This window comes from Colias eurytheme, chromosome 12, assembly GCF_061535395.1.
Source record: "Colias eurytheme isolate Ceu_HAF_F1 chromosome 12, ilColEury1 Martin Lab GWU primary, whole genome shotgun sequence".
NCBI classification, from domain to species: Eukaryota; Metazoa; Arthropoda; class Insecta; order Lepidoptera; family Pieridae; genus Colias; species Colias eurytheme.
In genome coordinates this window covers 4499662-4513852 of record NC_142991.1, presented here as the reverse complement: position 1 = coordinate 4513852, position 14191 = coordinate 4499662, and the positions used below count along the sequence as shown (strand labels likewise).

Below are 14191 nucleotides of genomic sequence, written 5' to 3'. Positions count from 1 at the left end.
CACACTTTCTACAATCTGTTAACATACAGCTCAAAAGAAACTCAAACTTATCCATAAGAAATAGCTCATACCATTACAATGCCATTACATTACCGATCAAAACCCATATATCATTGTTGTACTTGAACCTATCTGGAGCAGGTATGTGAAAATCTGGCTGATGACCCTCCTCTAGAGATGTAACGTGAATGAGTTCAGATGCACGTTGTACAATTAGTACAGAAATAGCACAGCTTTTATGTAACTAAGTAGCAGCGGCTAGTCGAATGCCAAATGCATTACCAATAATGACAGAAACTTATAAAGCGGTATGAATAAGTTTGGCTCCGTATATCATGATTAACGGTGGGGTGTCGTCAAAGGCGATTATCGCAAGGTGCGACTTCACTGTATTGCAGTACCGCCGACAGCATCTTGGAGCTGTGTCAAAATATGTCCGCTCGTAAACCACTTTCGATTTCTGCCGGTTGTTCAATTTGGCGTTTGCGTATAAAAGGCCATAAAAATTTAAGGCTAATAACAATCAAAATTGATTGCATTTAAGTGTATTACAAATGCACATTGTTAAGTTTCTTGGCTCGGGGTATCGAGTAGGTACTATGTAATATCGTCGATAGATAAGATCGCACGTCAAAGCAACTGGTGAATTGCTTACCATATATGATGAAATGCCATAAAAGGGGCAATACAAACTCTGGATTTATATGATGTAGCATCATCAAAGTTAATTTTCTGATCCATACATAAAACTGAAATAAACCCGTATCCTTAAATAAGATATTTTGATGGCTTCTTCCACTGTTAATAGATCGTTGTTTACTCTAAAGCAGTTGGAAAGGTTTAAATTGGGTCGAAGTTATATTATGACATCCATTAACAATGTTACATGGTTACATTTCGGCCGCTATTATAAAAATAGTCTCAAAATTTCATCACGCATTTCTTCCAGCGGAGCGGCGCATAGAAATATGTTTTGGGGATTAAAAAAAAAATTGCTCTTAGTAACAATTTTTTTCTAGTAAGTAGTATCAGCGTTTTATTTAGGTATTCGAAATCTTTGATTATACAAATTTCAAAATTTCTTGAATCTTCACTGACATTTTTTTCAACCAATTGAATCTTCATATAAAATAAATATAAATTAAAACAGCACATATATTTCACATTTACAAGTTAATTGTGATTCGAAATAAAGGAAAAAGTAATTAAAACTTGAAACAGTTGAAAATATTTTCTAGGCAGCATCATAAATCACACCAAATATTGCGAGATCTACAAGTTCCGTTTATTTTTAACGCACTTTATGATTTATCTAGTCTATGCCGAAGTCGTATCATATAAAATAATGTCACGTGAATGTAGTAGAATGTGTAACGTTGTAATCTTGTAAAATGTTTATAGGTATTCTAAAATAAAGAGCAGATCCGCACCGCGCCGCATTGAACCTTCATTTGTTTGAGGTCGTGTAGTCACGGGCTATATATTCAGTAAAGTTCTGTTATTGACAGATAAAAAGTTTATGTTGTTTTTAATTCACCGTCTAAAGTTTTCATTATTATAGAGTTAAATCAGTTTATGAGAGTTTATGATAGCTACGTTATAAATACGCGAAGGATGTTGTTTACATGCACGGCAGCGCTTACAACGTTACATAGAATATGATTATGTACCTTTTTAGTTAAAACATTTATGTATCAGTCGTCTGATGTCTTGTTCATATATAAATTTTTAGTGGAAGCTTTGAGTTAAAAATTTAGGTCATGTTTCTATTAATATACGTTTTTTGTGAACTGTAACATATTTGGTCTTAAGTTTTTTAACCGAAGCTTCTGGTAGGTAAGACGTAAGTTAAACGATTGTCATAAATTATTGACAGTTATACGTATGGATGTTATTAGAAACATCGATTTTAATGATCACCCCTTCAAGCTCGAAGGACCAAAGAACTCATTCATGATTCGATTATATGTTATCTACATCTATGAGAAAAAGATAAGTCAGACCGTTTAATAGACCTGTATTATACGAGTGTCATAAAACCTATGTGTATGTATGTATATTGTATTTTCTACCGTAAAGCCGTATATTAATTCAAAGATGAGATTTAAATCCAGTAATCAAAATTCTGTATGAATATATTTCATGTAAGGAGCAGGTGTGAGAAGTGAGACTATTTGGACACGTTAATTTCGTAGTAGTGACTCAGTTGCAATATAAACGTTACATATATACATCTGCACACGTAATGACTGACGACGTATGTAATTGCATATTCATAAAATTCAATTTAATGGAGTTGATTTTAATACAATACTACAGACAAATAATACGACTATTATTCCAAGAGTGGCAATCCTTGTTGTGGACAGCATATTAAATACGAAATCATATTTTGATTATAATTTATAATTATTAATGTCAATCGTATGTAGATTGTAGGAGTGTGATGATCGATTAGTTTTATAAAAAATACACCTTACAGTGTTTTTTCGTCTAGTTTCAACGATAAAAATAGTTCATAATTTACCTATTGCTTATTATTACCAGCGCGCTTTAATTATACATCCATTCAAAAGCTATTAACTTTCATAACAATTAATTACGAGACTTGATATAGAACCAAGTTTTAATTGGATCATCTGAAAGATTGTTGCACTGTCTCTTGGCGTCTTCCATCCGAGTGGTATTTATTCGTCGCAGCTCATTTGAGGAATATTTAATTGTGTCAGCACTCAGCACTCACGTGACTGCCGGAAATGCCTGGATTGTTTAGGTTGCACTTATTTTTGCTTTTATGGAGCCATATGTGCGAGTGGACTTTTTTGACGGTGTGCAATAATTCCTTTTTGGCGTCTTACGATTCTTACGAAATTGTCGTGAGCGTATCCTTTTATGTTGATGCAAATATATATTTTCTCTTACAAATTACTTAAATCTTTTTCTTACTCTTTTTTTTATAAAATGCCAGCAAAATTTTAGGACAACAATTTAAAGTTTTAATTAATCCCCTTCGTACATAGCTTTGGTCGTTCCGTTGCACGGTAGGCACCTACTCCTTCAAAAAGAGATTCGTATGATACGGCATGTAGCTAAGAAAGCGTGAAAAGATATCTGTAGTCTAAAATAACAGTTATTTTATGCACCTATCACTAGAACACATCCAAGATCAACACGGTATTTCACGCCTCGTTATAATTTTGTTGCAATAAAATTTTATATTAATGATACCCACATTAAAAACTTCTCAGACGCAAAACTATTTTAATTTTTATGTGATCTTTCTTTTATTGTTTCTGTTATCTTTATTAAATATTATATTAGTAACTGTTCTGCAAACGTGTTTCAGGCAATATAAAAATATAATTGCATATTTCTAAATAAAATATTTCCTCAAATACATACAGTTACATATCGCACAACAGCGATACGGTACGAAAAATTCATCGTAACATAAACATTAAGAAATAGAAGAAGGCGTTTAATATCCCTTCCTCGCATTCATAAAAGCTTCACTTTTAATCACATCAAAGTGAAGTATTATGTATCGCATGCGAAGTAGAGCATACGGGGAATATAGGTGTGCGTCTGGCGACTAGACGTTGCCATCAAAATGCCAACTTGGGTCTCGTAATGCACATTAGTTAGGCCTGAGTTCGCGTTCCTTGGTACAAAGCCAGAATGACCGATCCTTTTGGCTTGTCGATACACCTATACCCGCACCGTATGGAATAATGTCAGTACAGAGACTAACGAACTTCTGTCAGGTGACCTATTAAATGTATAACACATGATATGTGGAGTTGAGACTGTTTTAACTGAAATAATTTTATGTTTATGCTAATTTATGATGTGCTTCGGTTGCGTATAGTGAGCTTATGTAGGTATTAATTTCTCAGTTATAATGATAAGGCATCGCGTCTCAAGAGAAACAGCAACTAAAGACTAGTACATATTTTAGTAAAATATTGTAGAATTAATGTCAAATAATTTAGTTATTAGTGATAAAATGCTATCCATTTCCTTTATATTATAAACATACGATCTTTGTTCAGTATTATAACAATGTTAGGATTGCAATTCAAAGAGTTATTACAGCGGTGTATGTTTTGAACAGTTTACGAGATAGTAGGCCCAGCGCGCGTAGGTCGGTTGGTCGTAAAGTCGTCACCGCAGCGTATTTGACATGACTGTCAGTCTTGTTTACCCGAATGAATCTATTAGTGTACCACCGTTCGCCAGTATTGTGATTTATCTGTACATTGAGTATTTAAAAATATCGCTTTTTATTGTTTACGCGCAATTTAATTTTTTAGCGCCTATGCTGATTTGTTCTTATTCAGAGAAGGGTGTGGTTACTCACGTATGTTAAATGTAGTTCCGTATATAATATAAAAATATAACACTTTTCATTAATACATACATAATATTAGAAGTTTTGCTACATTAGTACAACTAAAGTAGCAAAACTTCTAATTCTTTAAAAATGGTTTAAAGTGGTCATTTTTGATAATATGTAATACCCACATGAAATCATACAATGTTATTAATATAAGTTTGCAATTGACGTAATATTATATACTTTTACGAAGCTTGTATTTCTTGAGACTACCATGTACGTTTACATAATTATTGCAAAAGCTCTTTATAATAATATTTACACGAAGGTAGATTACACACATGTTTACACTATGGGAGCGTTTCCGATCGATTCTAACCACATACTACTATGTAGCGTTTAGCAGTGTACATGCGCGCTAATTGTTTATTTTGTACTTTCAGGTAATTAACCTTCACGTTCCTCTTATACCGCATCGCCAAATGCTTGGCAGAGCAACATAATCCGGTGAGTCGGGAGACAAACATTAGGTAATTAGGTGCACTTCGGTATCTGGTAAACTTATGACAGCTCTATATTATTGTCATGTTTACCGCCGATCGATTTGGCACAATTTACTGGCGACCCATCGGACTAGGTACCGTGGAATTGATAAGGTGTTTAGTGTTTACTGCTAATGCTTTCCGTTCAACAATTTAATAGCCAGTGCCAGACCTACTCTACGATTTCATGAAGACACGTATTTCATTTTTGAATATTTAGTTAGCGGAGTAAAATAAGATAATCCGAAGTCTACCTTTTTATTTAACCCGTTATATGTTCTGCAGAAATATTTTAAGAATAAAGATTACAGACCTTGTAAATATGTAGTTGATCTTCGATTTTAATTTGGTTTGATTTCTTTCAATCAATTATCAAACTTATGTCGCTTTAGTACACGCAAGTGAAAATGTTCAAAATTTTCATATTATACTTTTGCCGGAATTCAAAGCTCTAAATTATGTTGTGTTAGCCGACCAATTATTATCCGTCGCAGTGAACAAAGTGTTAAAGATTTAGCTCTTTAGAACTAGTTGCTAAGTAAAGCAAGCAATTTAGGCACGCCTACGCACAAGAGCACAAATCGGTTTTTCGTTTTTACTATAACAACACCCCGTGTACTATTTTCGAATTGAATAATCTGTTTTATTCTTTCTTCAGTGTAAAGCCCAGAAGTGAACGGATTTTTTAGTCCACAATGCATTAAACAGTCTAACGGTGCCGAAATAGTTATTTATATACAATTTTTAATGTTTAGTTATTATAGTTGCTGATTTAATATTCTCTAGGTTTTCTTTTAACTTTCCACACGATTTATTTAGCATTGTGATCTCAAATCATGACAAATTCGTTATTAGTTTTTGTTTTTTTAAACGGCGACATATTTTGTGGCGTTTTATTTTCTGTTTCACGAAAATAGACTCATCCACTACTTTGCTAAATAATAAGAAAAATCTCGGGATTGGCCGTGTACGAAATGACCATCCTCATCAATCAGCTGCTTGGAAGTGTTCCAAAATTTTTTCCACGTTTAGGTTTCGTAGTTTTAGCTGAATTCGACTACATCTTGTCGCCCTCGCGTTTCGCAACAAGCATCAACAATTAATGTTTGTGTGATCCAATTTTTTTTGTTAATTGTTTAAAATTACTTTTTTACGTTATAAATTTATAATAATAGATATCACGAAATGACAATGATATATAGGTACTTATTTATTACTAGGTTTCCACCCGCGGCTTCGCCCGCGCAGTCAAAGAAAAACCCGCATAGTTCCCGTTCCCGTTGGATTTCCGGGATTGCGTCATTTTCCCGGGATAAAAAGTAGCCTATGTCCTTTCTCGGGTATCAAAATATCTCCATACCAAACATGAAAATTGGTTCAGTAGTTTAGGCGTGATGGAGTAACAGACAGACAGACAGAGATAATATTAGTATGGATAACAAAGCGGGTTTGTATGGCTGTAATTATAAATCGAATTAATCTTTGAACATTTAATTTTGAATACGATCAAGTTTGCTAAATTTTCGTTTTGTCGCGTTATTTGTAAGTTTCATTAATTAATTAACTATATTTAGTGCCCAAGAGCGCAATATTAAAGCAGGTAATAGTTTAAAATTTTGCTCTGCTGTAAGATTTAAGATAGAGAAAATTAGTAAATAATTATCGAATGATTGTATTTATTGTTTAAGAGCTATTTGAATAGAAAAGGCTGAATATAAACCTGTTTATCCCATTTTCTTCACGAGTCGTACAGTATGTGAATGTTTTCAGTGTACTCACTATTTCCAACATTGTTGAAAGACACTAATCGTATTTTTGTATTATCGACGTCTTGAAGGATTTTGAAAGACACCTTTCGAGTAAAATATTCACGTTATCTTTACGCAATTCCTGCCTCATATCCTAACTCTTGCCAAGACGCTACGTCACAAGTGTTGCTAGAGATACGAGCAAGGGACCGTCACATTTTATTATTATTTCGCACGAGTTTCTAAGAAAAATTAAGTTCCATGTCAAATCTTACTAATGCCGTAGGTGACAGGTCCACTGACCTATTTAAATACCGTCATAATAAACCACGTGTCTCTTAGCAAAACACTTATCTATTTCTGTCTGAAGGCAATTAGTTAATGTTGTCCATTTGTTTAACAGCGCAAAGGTTTGCAGTAGCGCGGCGGCAACTTAAATTACTTATGCACTTGATGATACTTAATAAAGGCAGTTCAAGATTTATAAAAAAATCATACATTGTGAAAAATAAACAGCATCATTTATTAATTTTTCTGTATATTTGTTCGAAATGTGACGTTCGAGGTGGGTTTCTTCCTAGTCGTCGAAAGCGGCCGTTGAACTTTTGCTCCTTATTTAGATTATAGAAGTGGAGACGACGACCGACGCAATCGGGACACGCTTGCTCTGCGAAATACGAATGTTGGCTTCCGCAATCTGTGCCTTGTCTAAGCCTGGATTTAAAACGTTGGCACAAAACCACCATGATATAATAGAAAAGGGCAAATTGTTTCATTTTCTCCTGGTCGCGTTTTTGACATTTCTTTCAAAGAATATTATTAAACACCAGGATAAAACGCAGCAAAATATAAACCCCAGTTAAATCTTTTTTTAGATACTGATCCAGGTGTTCTAGATTGTTCTATGAAACCTTTAATCTCACTTGCAAATCAAAGCATCGCACAGTACGCGTCGTCCAGATGAGATTAGAAATAGACCCCCGGAAGCGTCCAAACGACCCGTTTGGTATTTGTTCAACGTTGACCTAAAACAGAGCTCGCTTTGCTCGTTTGTTGTTTGCCATTCCGTTCAACCGCCTCTCATGACTTTGTCACATATATATTTATAGTTGTTAGTCTTATGTACATGGTATTTATCACTACTAAGCCAAATTCTCTTTCGACAAAAGCGAGAATGTCTTTATCAATTTATAGCCGCGCGATAATATAGTACAGCGCGCTGGACTTAACTTGCCAAATATTCGATTGTATTAGCTGGTGAAGGGCAGATTCGAGATGTATTTTGGATGTTTGAACTATTGTATGAATACATGAATGTAAGACAGGTACTTCCTTTGTATCGTATCGTCACGCGGCAAGATGCCAGAGCGTGCAGAACCGTACCACACGTAGAACATGACGGATGAATGGAAGGCATCACGTGCGACAACCTCCTCCATTAGATGTGGAACGCAAATAAAATAAATATGTATATCGAAAACATGAGTTCATGTGTAAACAATACACAGCAAACAGAGTTTGAAACAGTTCAGGATGTTGATTAAAGATATATCTTTCAACTCTATTAACCCGTGCTATCTATGTATGTATCACTTTTACTCTGATCTTTTAAACATATTTTCGTCGGAGCAATATTAATTATTGGTCCGGGAGCCAGCAGCAGATTTTATGACCAAGTTCCTCTCAAGCGGTAATTAGTAAAATGCATCAAAGTATAGTATTATGAAGCCTCGTGAACCTCAGCTGGAGCTCGGTTGGGGGGAAGAGCGGTTGTAGCCTCCCGTATCAGCTGACGGTTTTTCCACCAAGATACAGCCAGCTGACATATATATTTATCCACAGTTACATATAAGCTATCATCAGGTAAATTTTTGTTTGAGAGGAAATAACGGAAAATAAATTTTTCTTTAAATTTAACTTTCATGTTCGAGACACCAGCTGACGTATAATACACCATGTTGTAACCAGCTGACTATTTTTTTTCGTTGAGATATTGGGTTAGCTACAATTTGACAAATTTTTAGCTGAGAGGAAATGAATGAATGAATGTATTTTTTTTCCTATGTGCGTGGGAGGCTACAACCGCTCACCCCCCCAACCGAGCGCCAGCTGACGTTCACGAGGCTTTATAATACTATACTCTCATGCGTCTGACGAATTATCTCTTGAGAGGAAATAGTTAACCAAATTTGCACCTGGCTCCCTAACCATAAGTCCTCATTTCAAAAAGGCGTTGCCGTTTTGTTCATTCTAGAACTTTGTTTGTCTTTAAAGTGCTTTTTAGTCACGGACTATAATTAATTTTATGATTAAGCAATGGGTTCTAAATCTGTACGAGATAAATTCAATCACAGAGTGACATTTAATTTGGCAACTTATTTAGTGGCAACAGCAGCCGTAACATTGTTGCCAAGGAAATGAATTTTTTTCTCAGCTAGCCAGTGATTTAGGTATTGTCTGCACAATTAACATCGGTATTGTGGTAAACGTTTGTTTTGATACAGATTCAGATGCCAAAACTAAAAATGCACCCGAAAATTCAATTTCAAATATACCTACCTCAACAATTTTAATGCGCAGTTGACAAAATGCATGTCTAATTTTTCAACGATTAGTTACTGAAAATAAGATATATTCGCGTGCGAACAGAAAATAAATATTAACTCATATTTCACCAGTTATTATGCGCGCGAGTATTTTTAATGAACAGATTTGATTATTAAAAATAAACTCATTTGGGTTTTTAAACTATGGACACAATAGGTTAGTATTTGAAAAACTGTCACCTTTCAATCGCATCGTCTTACAACAGCTGCCAAGCTCGTGTACATCGATAATATCAAATATTATAGATTGAAGCCCTCATCGAGCAGTTTAAATGCCGTCTAGGCATAGTCTAGACTCTAGAGGGAACTCAGACCTCTTAAATTTAGTTACGAATACGTGTGAAGTTTAATATACATTAACGAATATCAATGTATTATATACAAATACTTTAATTTATATAAATGGATAAATCAAGTGCACAGGGTATATACATTTTTCATGATTTTAATTTAATATTAATAATCGACAAGTCATCCTGCACCCACTTATTAAAGCGTTACTATTAATTATGTAGTTTTATTTTCTAGAAAGTGAGTGCTGAAAATAATAAACAAAGCAATGTTACGATTAGGGATGTAACGATACATGATTTTGCCGATACGATACCGATACCGATATTTGTAGTAATGTATCGGCGATACCGATACCGATACCGATATCGATGGCTTGGAAGAAAAATAAATAGTGAATTATGCATAAAAAGTTACCAACATTTAACAGAGACAACTGTTAATCGTATTCTTTTAAATAAAAATGCCAAATCAAAAAACAACAAAACCATTTATTTTAGTATTATTATTTTACGAAGTCAGTTAAACTTTAAGTAATACACATACAATCAGTACCTATACCCGGCGCGGCGAATGATGATTCCTATGACACTGACAGTTATTCTTAAGAGACAAACTTGTAATGGCGTCACCATTAAATTAGAAACGTATTGGAGGCGTCTAAAAATCTAATTTATTAATTTTTACGTAGCTTTATGCCATAACAATGATATTCCGGTGGAATTATAACAATTCTTAACATTTACGAGAAATTATATCAATCTGACTTTACGTTTACGTCCTTCAAAACTTACATCGTTGGCATTTATCGACTAGTGCGGAAAGTATCGATAAACAAATTTCGATAATGGAAACGAGTTCACATTTTTTCCATGCTTAAGCTTTAGTTCATTCACTAATGAATGGAACAGATCGCAGCATAATTAATTAATTAATTACCGTTTTCGTCAATTTACTTACCTATGATAATATAAGTTTTTTAGACAAATTAAATGGGGGATTCCATTTTCATGATAAAATAATATACACTGTGTTAAACGGGTTAAAAATTACGTGAAAATGATAAGGCACATTTTTATGTTTTGGAAAACTTTCGTTTTACTTACCTACTTAATCTACGCTAAAAAAACTTAAATTAATACAACAACAACATAATAGACGTTAAAAATTCATTTTATAATATTTGTAAAAACATGTTTACCGACGTGGCTGAATGCAAACCACGCCTTTGCCTATAAAATAGTAAGGTATCGACACGACCCATCATACTAGCAATCACTAGACGAACTGTCATAGGGATCATCATTCGCCGCGCCGGGTATAGTAAAAGTTTACTATAATTGGTAGAGTTTTTTCAGAAAACAAAGTGCGCACGCGCGGGCGGCCTCCCGCATCGTTCATTGGGCGCGGATTTTTGAATTATTTGATATCAAAAAAATTGGTTGTTTGTAAAGTAGGTTTACGATCGAGATGTTTACGTGATAACATAATGCAGTGGCAGCGCTCGAGATGAAACGGGAGATCGGTCCGTCTCTCTCTCGTTATACCTGCGATCGCGCTCGTGAGGTTTTGGTGTGACACAAGTTTATGAACATGTCACCCGACTAAAACGATTTTAAAAACGTTATCACGTTAAAAATTAAAAAAAATTCAAAATTATTTATTTTTTGAAGTAAAACTTCTTTAGGCGCGACTAGGGAGTAACTCAGATTTTTTTTCTGACGGAAGTAACGCTGTGTAGTTTCCGCCATTTAAAAATAATAATTCTGATTGGTTGTAAGTATATGTCATATACTACACGCTTCTTGACTTATACGCCAGCTAGTGGCAAATATCATAATCAATTATTAGGATTATATATTTTCAAATTTTCAAACGGATCAATTGTGAATAGCAAAGTGAATGAAAAATTCAACAGTTTTAAAAACATTATTTTAAATTGCAAAATTTTTTGAAAATCTCTAAATATACTTGTTTATTTATTACTTTTAAAATAAGTAAATTAAAAATAAATTTTCTGACAATTGCGACATTTTATAATATTCAATAACAAGGATATATTGACATGTGCGTTTTACTTCAATCGCGCGTAAAGGTTACACGCACACACTTTTTTCCTTTACATAAACAAATTTGTGATTGGAACAGTCAGGAGGTTCCGCTCTTCCTTAACACTATTACAGAAACAGAAATAAAAGAATATGAATGAATACAATGCAAAAACATAAAAGAAAAGAAAGAATTTAATAAAAAAATATCGGTATCGGTTGATTTATTATCGGCGATACCGATATATCGGCTTGCCGATATATCGGCCGATATATCGGCATCGGTATCGGTATCGTTACATCCCTAGTTACGATATTATTACCAGTATAAGTAGGTATATAATTTTAATGTCTTTAGACATGTAATAAATAATGATATAGTATTGACTTCTAAGTTTATTTCAGTAGAAATACATTCCACTGCTTACGTCGAAGTCTATCATAAATATATACCTAGTAGGTAAAACGCATTCTTCAATGTGAATTATGGATAGTGAAAATATAAAGATGTGGGCGCGCCGCGTCGTGATTATATATTTTAAGAGAAAAAGTTACATTTATATTATAATTTGTAGCAATTTTATTTCCACCCAACGAGTTTAATATATTTTGATAGAGTTTCTTATGTAATATCTGAAAAATTTCACCTAAATATAAGCCAACTCTTGCGAGTGCGAGACTAAACATTGTTGGCATTCAAAGTCGAATTAAAATTTTATGTGCATTTATTAAGCGTGACAACTATTTATCTGTAGATCTGGCTTTTATCAACAAATACTCTTTGTTTTATTTCAATTAATTTGGCGATCGCGTCAATGAAAGAATTCTTACGCAAAAGAATCGTCACTTTTCCGAAGCTTTCAAAATAACAGTTGAAAGCTATTTGGAAAGCATAGGCTGAGTAGAGAAGTAATTAAATGATATTACAAAGAATTGTAATTATAGTAAACTAGTGGTCCGCCCCGGCTTCGTCCGTGGTACATATTTCGCAATAAAAGGTAGCCTATGTCATTTCTCGGGTATCAAAATATCTCCATACCAAATTTCATGCAAATTGATTCAGTAGTTTAGGCGTGATTGAGTAACAGACAGACAGACAGAGTTACTTTCGCATTTATAATATTAGTATGGATGGGATATATCTTTTATCGCATATGCATTAAAAGTATAATTGTGGTATGATCAATAAAGGAAATATGTTTGAGCTATTCTTTGTTTATAATTTGTAGTTGCTTCCATTTACGTAGGCGCCGTGCCGCATACCGCAACTTGCGTAACAGGCGAACTATCGCATTGTATGTATGTAGTATGTACTATTGCGAGTGGAAGAACTAAAGTGATTCTGTTTTTACAGCTGCATTTTAGTATAGCCCAATTGCGGTGTAGCTCTAACTGTGCTTCGACGATAAACAGACGGCCAGTGTTGCCGACTCGCTGAAAACATCCTTTTACGTCATCGGCCCGTTATGGTTTCCACGTCCAATCTCGGTACATGGAACTCACCTTGAAATAATGCCCAAAATTATCGATAAGCTTCCATTGAACTAAATTTTTATTGATTCCATTGTAAATACAAACACGCCCTTACGCTACGCTCAATAAATCTATGTTAATGCCCTTGCCGAATCATTGATAAGTCATGTTCACAATCTAATATATAATCATTCGTTTGGTAAAGTCGGCTATAACGATGAATTACGTATTTTATGAATCGACTTTGTTTTTCTAACGATACGAAGCTGATTTAAGCATATAAGCGTATAGATAATGTTGTTACCTCTCAATGTCTGAATTTATACGGATGCATTATGTAATACAGCCACTCGACAAACAAAGTTAATCCAGGTTACCATATAAACGATTACCGTTACCGGCTATTCATTCATCGACTTACAAAGTCAATTGCGATCCGAATTTAGCCTAGAGTTGCAAGCCAAATCTAACTATGCGTTGTGTAAGAGAGCTCACATGTGAACCGCTCGGGCAGCACATAGTCATTATCAGTCCAAACTCTGATATAGGTAATGTATGTAATCTATCATTCTTGAATACGTGGGTATCTGTTTGCGTGAATTTATTCCTCTTATGCGTTTTTAGGTTATCATAACAAATGCAATTGCAAACGTATACGAACGAATGTTCTCAATTTACTAGTGGAAAAAAATATTTTAAATTTAAATAGGTCACTCGTGATATTTTAATTGGCAATCGTATTCTTTCTCAAAGAAGTTTTCTCAGGAAGGATTCCAGTTTTAATGCGTCGACTACAACAGTAGCTAGGAGGTGACGTGCTGTAACTAGGTCATGATGTGTTCCATAAATCATATTTAGCGTAGGAAAATAAAAATATACCAGTTTGTCTCAGAGTGTCGTTAATTTGTAAAGTTTTTAATGCTATTTGCAAGTATGCAAAAAAAAATAAGGAGAGCTAAGAAAATATTTAGACCGCTATTTTTCATATCAGTTTTATATTGTTGCAATGATTCAAATTCTTAGGTAATTATTATTTTCATTACTTAACTGAATCTTTCTGAAATAATAAATAGAGCATGATCAGAAAGATAAAAACATTCTTCTCATTAAACTGTCATTCAAACATCGTGTAAAGGTAGATAATTTT

At 34.0% G+C, this 14191-nt stretch overlaps 1 protein-coding gene across 2 annotated transcripts in view; it reads left to right on the top strand.

Annotated features, from left to right (window-relative positions):
* Positions 1-14191, top strand: part of Mrtf (Myocardin-related transcription factor) — a 35518-nt gene that overhangs the window by 8738 nt on the left and 12589 nt on the right. Inside the window, exons 1-2 of one of the 2 annotated variants that reach the window (XM_090107638.1) lie at positions 4180-4360; positions 4780-4843. The exons of the other annotated variant lie outside the window; for it this stretch is intronic. The gene's annotated coding sequence lies outside the window, so the exon portion shown is untranslated. Of the gene's footprint in view, positions 1-4179; positions 4361-4779; positions 4844-14191 lie in introns of those variants that run through there. 2 annotated transcript variants of the gene reach the window in all.